Source organism: Cornus florida, unplaced genomic scaffold (assembly GCF_030987335.1).
Source record: "Cornus florida cultivar Cherokee Brave unplaced genomic scaffold, ASM3098733v1 CherokeeBrave_3.0.0_Hap2_Chr08, whole genome shotgun sequence".
In the NCBI taxonomy this organism is placed as follows: domain Eukaryota; kingdom Viridiplantae; phylum Streptophyta; class Magnoliopsida; order Cornales; family Cornaceae; genus Cornus; species Cornus florida.
In genome coordinates, this window is record NW_026775578.1 from 64,568,814 (window position 1) to 64,576,954 (window position 8,141).

Here is an 8,141-nt window from a genome sequence, read left to right on the forward strand (position 1 = left end):
TAATTTGACATAAACCGAGTATGGAAGAAGGTTAATATTTGCTCCTAAGTCAAGAAGCGCTCGATTAATGATTTGATCACCAATAATGCATGAAATAGTAGGTGAACCGGGGTCCTTAAACTTGGGTAAAGTGTTATGTTGCAAAATTGAGCTTACTTGCTCGGTCAAACCACTTTTCTTGGTGCTTGGCTATTGTTCTTCCGCTTTTGGATGCACAAGTCTTTCAAGAATTTGGCATAAGTCAAAATTTGCTTGATTGCATCCATAAGTGGAAGATTGGCTTTTACTTGCCTAAACATTTCCATGATTTCATTGGTTTTTGCCTTTTGCTTGTCTTTTGAAATGGATCATTTTAAAGCATCCGAAAATGGAACTTTTGGTTCAAACACTTTTTCAAAATTTCCTTTTGAAGTCTCTTCAACACAAGAAGTTCTTAAATCATTTTGTTTCAAATCATTTTTCAACAAAACCTTTTCAAATTCATTTTTTTGCAAATTTTTCTTCAAATCATTTTCAAAATCATTCTTCAAATCACATTTCGAAGTTTTCTCATTCACAAGATCATGTATATGTAATGAAGGAGGAATGGTATGTGAAACGAGATGGGTGACAACTTAAGGTTGCATCGGTTCACTCTCTTCATTGGACATTCCAACTTGATTGTTCACAATCCTACCACTCCGCAAGGTAGTCACCGCATTAACATGTTCAATGGTGTGGCCTTTCGATGAGGAATGGGTTTCCACAACACATTGTTGCTTAGGTGGGACATTAATAGGCATCTTTCCCTTCTCTCTTGCATTAGAGTGCTTGCTATTTTCCCCACTTGGGTTTCTAGCTTCGTAATAGATTGAGAGTGAGAATGGAGCAATTATGTGCTAGCCTCTAAAGTGCCTAAAGCATTTAAAACTTTTTCTTCAAAGGCGGGATTTCTAGTATTTCCTTGGGAATAAGATTGGTTGGGAAAATGAGAATTAGCAAATTGATTCTCTTGTGATTGATAAGGTCTATAACCTTGGGATCCTTGGTTTTGAAGTGGAAGTGGAATGTATTTCCCTTGAAAACAGCCTTGGGAAGGGTTTGAGCCATTTCCTTGGTTTTTCCAAGAGAAATTCGGATAATTTCTCCAACTTGGATTATAATGAGTACCATAAGGATTGTTCCCTTAGTTCACAAAAGCTGCATTGACTTATTCATTAGGTTCATTTTAAACTTGTCCGTGAGGACAATGAGAAGTAGAATGAAGAACACTAGAACAAGTCATACATGTTTCATTTGATGCACGATGAGAATGGTTAGGGAAGGAAGATACTTTGTTCGCCGAATTTTGGTTAATCAAGAATTGATCAAACCTTTGAGATAAGGACTTCATTTTGGCGGCTATTTCATTTGAGTGGTCAACTTGATGTAAGCCAACACTCTTCCTACCTTGTGAATTTCTACTATTCTTGGATGATAATGTTCTATGCAAAGAATTTTCACTCATGCTCTCATAAAGACGCCACACATCATCCTCATGCCTATCAATGTATGAGCCACCCATGGAAGCATTAACCATGCCTTTGTAATTGTCCGATAAGCTTTCAAAGAAATATTAAACTAATTGCCAGTTGGGCATGTCATGATGTGGATACTTCCTAAGTAATTCATTAAAGCGTTCTCATGCCTCATGAAATATTTCTCCATTCCCATGTGAAAATTCTCGAATTGAGGTTCTCATGGCATTGGTCTTAGAAACCGGATAGTACTTCTTCAAGAACTCTTGTTGCATTTCTGCCCAAGAAGTGATTGAAAAAGGCCTAAGATTGTTAAACTAATACTTTGCCTTGTCTTTTAAGGTGAATGGAAAAAGATTGAGTCTTAAAACCTCTTCCGGCATGTCCGTATATTTTACGGCGGAACATACTTTAAGAAACTTATCCAAATGCTTGTAAGGTTCTTCACTTGGAAGTCCATGATAGTTAGGAAGCATTTGAATGGTTTGTGGCTTAATTTTATAGTGATGTGCTCTAAATGGTGGCAATTGAATGTATATGGGTGCATTGTATTCATTAGGCACATAGTGATCTCTTAAAGCAAGTGGAGGATTAGCAATTTGAGGTGCAACATGGGCACCTTGATTTTGATTTCCTTGAATGATGGGAGGTTGTGGAGCATACATTGGCCTTGGCATTCCAAATGGAACTTGGCCTTGTTGTTGTTGTGGTTGGTGAATGAATAGCCTAGGTATGCCTAATGGTGCTTGAATGTTCTCATGATGCACATTTGGATGAAGGATACCTTGTTGGTCTATGTGACCAAGGTCCTCTACATTCTCTTCATTATGGCCTTCCATTGATGTAATGGATCGGGTAGAACTAGAACTTCCTCTTCCCCTAGGATTTCTAACTACGGATTCAAGATGCAAATCAAGAGGGACAGGAGTTGGTTTTAGTGATCTACAACCATGCATGCACAATGTGAAAACACATAAACACAATGAATGAGCAAACACTTCAATTTCACAACAATTTCAATGAAACTTCCTCCACAAACACTTAACCCATACTCCTATGCTTTAACAACAATGATGCAAAGAACAATTAAGATTGCCTCCACGCGGGTTCATGATTTATCAAAGAAATTAAAAACAAGCCTCCACGCGGGCCGACGATTTAACTAATGGATTGAGTAAGAAAAAGCTCACAAAGGTCTTTTGGCACTTTAACTCCAAATTTATAGCTTAGCTTAGCAAATTTTTTTTTTTTTTAGCATTTTTCTTTGTTTGCTTAGCTCTTTTGCTTGGATGCTCCTTTGCTTGCCTACTAGCTCAATGCTCCTTGTCAAAGATGAACAAACACAATAAGTAATCAAAGGAAAAATAAAAACAAAGTAAAGACACTATCAAAAGAGCACTAATTCCTAATCGATTCCACAAATACGACGTTGCCTAATCCCCGGCAACGGTGCCAAAATTTTGACAGAGGGCCGTTCCTACACGCCAAATTGATGTAGTGAATGTGCGGTTCAAGAAAAGCCTTTTTGGTCAAGTTTAAATTTATAAAAACCACTACCACCACTACTACTAACGTAGCAAGGGTGAGTAGGGATCGTCCCAGGATTGGAGTCGTACTTGGTTGTGGAATCGCTATTAGGGTTAGTAGGTCGAGTGATCAAATAAATGGTTGGTTGGTTGATTAAACTAGAGAGCAAATTAAACTAAATAATTGAATGCAATAAGGAGTAAGTAAGAGAGAGAGAAATCTTGGGGTTTAGAGGTCACCACCAAGCAATGCTTTTCTACACCTTTAACTAGTGACTAATGAGGGTAATGTGTGTAGCAATATTGATGTGTGTGTGTGTGTTTGGTTGATTCAATTAGCAAGGGTGACCAATTAAGCATACATTGTCTAATCAACATGTGAAAAACACAATATATCCAGCAATTAAGTATATATTGTCTAAATAGCATGTGAAAAGCACAACATATCTAGCAAGTCATTAATCCTTTCATTAAGCTCACAAGCCAAATACACCACAAGGTTAGAGACATATGTTACTTGCATTCAAAAGTATGGAACATCAAACAACAAGCATGGATTGTCTTCCCATCTAACAACTATGCTACCACTACACTATAATTAAGCTAATGACATGAAATTAAACTAATTAAGCTAATGGAGAGGCACAATCCATCAAGAAATGAGCATGGACCATCTAGAAAATCACAAGAGCATTCTTTTAAGCACAATGTTTTGACAATCTCTAGATCTATAGCATTAATACACATAGACATGCATCAATAACACAAGAAATAGAGACAAACACATGAATATCTATTCTAGCATACATTGACATATGGATAGAATGAAATGATCAATTGGAAGCATTAAACCACATAAATCATTGAATAAACAAGATCTATATATATAAAAGTGTCAAAACATGTATTACAACACTAATCCCTCAATAATACACAAAATCAAGATGTAGAAAGTATGCTTGGGGCTAACTCTAGCCCCAAGAGGATGTCTAGCCACTCATGGTAGTGCTTCTCTAACCCTCAAGGGCTAACTCCATGGTAGAGATTTGCTCCTTGGATGATGAAGAGTCTCCAATGGTGTCTCTAGCCTCCTCCTCCTCTAAGCTTGCTCTCTAACAGATGATATGATATGATGATGGCTCTTTTGTAAAAAGAAATCCTTATCCTTATATAGGCAGGTCAAATGACACCCAAAATGAGCTGGGGTCGTGCACACAATATTCCCTAATGATTAGATAAAGGACAACTTTCAATGAGCTGGAAATTTAACTTTTTCGCATTGGAGGAAGTTTGATCGATCGAACCTTGGACTTGGATCGATCGAACATGGTTGAGATCCATCTAACTTAGGCTGGATCGATCTTTATTGGTGGCACTTTTTGGATAAAGACAAATCTGAGATATTTTGAAGATATTTTTGGGAAAGGACAAAAGTGGTTAGTAGGGTGGTACAACTAGATAAAATCAATCATTTGGATAAGGACAACGCAGTTCGATCGATCAAAGAATGATATTGGATCGATCGAACTTTTGAGATCTCTGAAAATGTCATTATGGCTCTGATCCATCTTGAATTGCTGAGATCGATTATGTTAGATCGATCGAACTTTGATCTGAGATCGATCGAAGATGTTTATTTCCACCTTTTTATTCCTTTTGCTTCCACTTGGCTCATTTTTTTGATTTATCCCAGAATTGCTTCATTTCTACTCTTATTTGGCTGAGTTAGCTTATTTTCGGGATAAGTGCCTAAAAATGAAAATAATACGAAATCAATCTAAAACGGTAAAGTAAGATAGATAAAGGTACTAGAGTGTTTAAGTTTAAGGGATTTAAATACGCACTTTTCAGCGCTCGTCAGTTGATTTGAGCTTGTAAGTCCTTAGAGGTGTTTGAACACCTAGTGCCCTAAAGCCGTGTGGTTTGGGTGTCATTGACCTACGCTTGACCTCTTGAATCACTAGAAAGCTTAATAGATCACTACATTGCACCATGCTTCCATCTTTCATCCTTAGGGATAGAAAAAAAAAAAATCGAGTGAAAAGAATAAGCGCACCTAGAACAATAAAGCTGTAATAAAAGGTTCACTCTTTGTCTTGATGATCGGTACTAGATTTGTGTGATAGTTTGAGGGTAAGGATGTGATGATTTCTCTAGTTGGCTTAGATAGCAACATACTTGATGTTGGTCCACTCAAAAAGGATTCTCGTGTTGTTTTGATTTGCATGATCATTTTCTTGATATGTGGAGGACCATACTTGTTTGTTTGATATTGAAATTTTGGGAGATTGCTTGGAAATGGTTGAAAAATTGCATACTTGAGGTACTTTTCTCCCAATGCTTGTTTGCAATATTGGTGCCTCTTTTGAAAGAATGAGCTTAATGAATGTGGGTACCATTTCTGGAAACCCTCACGAGACTTCACTCGTCTACTAGGGGTAACCTAGGGGTTCAAAAGGCTTGTTGCATATGCTAAATGCAATCGTGTTGTGATACCCCTTGATTCTAGAGCCACGGGTGATCAAGTCCGAACACAGATCCGAGGGATACCAAACAATCAATATGTAAAAAAGCAAGAATAAAACTGAATTAAGATTAAAATAATAATAAACAGAAAGATAACTAAAATGAAAATCCTCAAATCTTAAATAATAAATTAATATAATTTAAATCCGTATAACTCAGGAATCCATCTAGTGGACCCCTAATTCCAAATCTTTAAATAAATGTACAGAATTAAAATCCAAAACCAAAATAAAAAGGAAATCTTATGTAACTGGAAGAGTGAGTGTCTGTATCTGCATCAACACGATCAAACTCTAAGCCTGGTGCTGGCGAATACCTGAAAAATAGGAGTGGGTCTGGCCCACATGCAAGTTCCAATCTACTACAATCCGTACATAAACCCGATACGCAGATACATCCTAAATAGCTCGGCAATATCTATAATAGTCCATATATATATATATATATACATACTATAGGATGCTCACTAGCCTATAACATGTTTAGCTTGGGTAGAAGGTGACATATAAAACACGCTTTTCAGCAGCCAAGTGCCTAGACCTACCAGGGAACATTAGCTATATCTAGCTACTGAACCTTTGCAATATACTCACCCTAACCGTGATCAGGAGACTCAAGCTCGTATCACGGTAGCATAAGTATATATATAAATTCCTTCCTAGTGCAGAAAGATAAAACAAACATCCATTATGTCGTTCAACTGTTTTAGTTGATAGGACATGCATCCATGTAGGATTTAACTGTTTTAGTTAATCCATTCCTTATGTATGAAGGGGTAGGACTAAGCTTTTTGATCTAATCTATCCCTGATATGTCACCGTCCTATACCAGTACATATAATGCAAATGATTCTTGAATGATGCAACATTCTATGCAGTTCATCAAATCATATCCACGTAATCCAAATAGTTGATATAGAAAAATTTAAACAGTTCATCAACTTGAAAATTCAGAATCCATCCATGTAATTAACGAGACAAAGTTTAATAGTTCATCAAGTTAAGATCTAATATCCATCCATGTCATTGACAATTTAATTCATTTAATTAAATTTCAACTAACCCATAGTACAGTCCAACGGTTGACAATATTAACAATAGTAAGAGTCAATTATAAAGCTGAGAATGACAAACTATAACTCAGAAAATCCACAGTACTAACCAATAGTTGCTGAAACATATAGAACAGTTTAACCATTAAAATAACAATCTCCATTTAATTAATGAAACCTAATTTATTAGTTCCTTAATTAAAATCCAACCTATGCACAAATAAGGTCCAATAGATACATAACCCTATTCTGTATCTAACATAAATTTCAAAACCATCCTCCAGTCATCTAAGTTGCTAAATTAAATTTACACAACTAGATACTTTACAATCGCCAACAAAGTGCGTCATTACTTAAAACTCCCACACTGTGAAAACCCTTAGCATATTAGAATAAATTATGCATTATGGGTCCTAATATAGCATAATATCATGTTTAGATTCCATGCAACAGTCCGTTAAATTTTTAAAACAAAACTTAGCGCACTAGTCCTTCTTATCCGTTAGCAGCGTACAAAGTTGCTTATTTTTACACTGTATATTCCATTTGCCCTATGGACCAAATTATACACTTAGATGGTTTAACATCCCTTGAAATTACTTTTAGAATTTTCATTCCAGTCCCTGAAACCATTTAAAATCCCAAACATGGCCCAAAAGTGCCCAGACAAATTCCAGAACGTACCCAAACAAGACCCAACCAAAGGAGCTTGCTCTAAAAACCAAGAGCAGGCTCTTTTTACCATAGAGCTGGCTCCCTAACCTCTTGGATCTGGCTCTATGAAGGGGGGAGCCGGCTCCCACAATCTGGAGCCTTATCCTCTCCTATTTTGAGCCTTCTCTACTCCTTTATTCGTCTTCTTCTTCCACGGCGAACTTCAACCGTCTGTTCTCAGTTTTTTTTCTAAAGTTTTCAGAGTTCAAACAAGGTCTAAACAACCCTAAAAATTCTTTGAATTCCATTATAAATTTATTTATAGAGGTTTAAATCTGAATCGAAGCAGTCTATACAAGAAAGCAAACATAGTTATACACAAAACGTAGAATAGGTTTCCAATTTAATTCATTATGCATAAACACTTGTTTTAAAGTTTTATTACATCCCTAGAGTCTATTTAGAATGCACAGAACACAAGTTTATAGGAAAGGAATAGACTGAAACCTGCCTCACGATTCCGGTTTGAAACCTTAAGCGTCGTCTCTAAGTTTCAGAATTCTCCAAGTCTGTTTCCCTTCTGCTCTGCTCACAGTTCCCTTCCTCTATTGCTTCTTGGTTTCATCCAGAAACAACCCCTCCGTTCTTCCTCCAGTCTTCCTCCTTTAGCCTCCCAGAAAATCACCCGAGACCCTCTCTGTTTCTCTCAAGACCAGTCTAGAGCCTCTGTTTTCCTTTTCACAAATATTACGTGAGTAGGATTGTTCCCAACCCTAGCAGACTTAAAAGAAAATATATATAGACGTCCCAAACCCTAATCTGTGTAACTCTATATCTACCGGGTTTAATTTAAAAATAAAACCCTAATCCTATATCATATACAAGACC

General features: G+C 36.7%; 1 pseudogene; it reads left to right on the forward strand.

Moving 5' to 3' along the window:
- Positions 1-1,616: 1,616 nt before the first annotated feature.
- On the forward strand, positions 1,617-1,715 carry LOC132272241 (small nucleolar RNA R71; annotated as a pseudogene).
- The last annotated feature ends 6,426 nt before the right edge of the window (positions 1,716-8,141 follow it).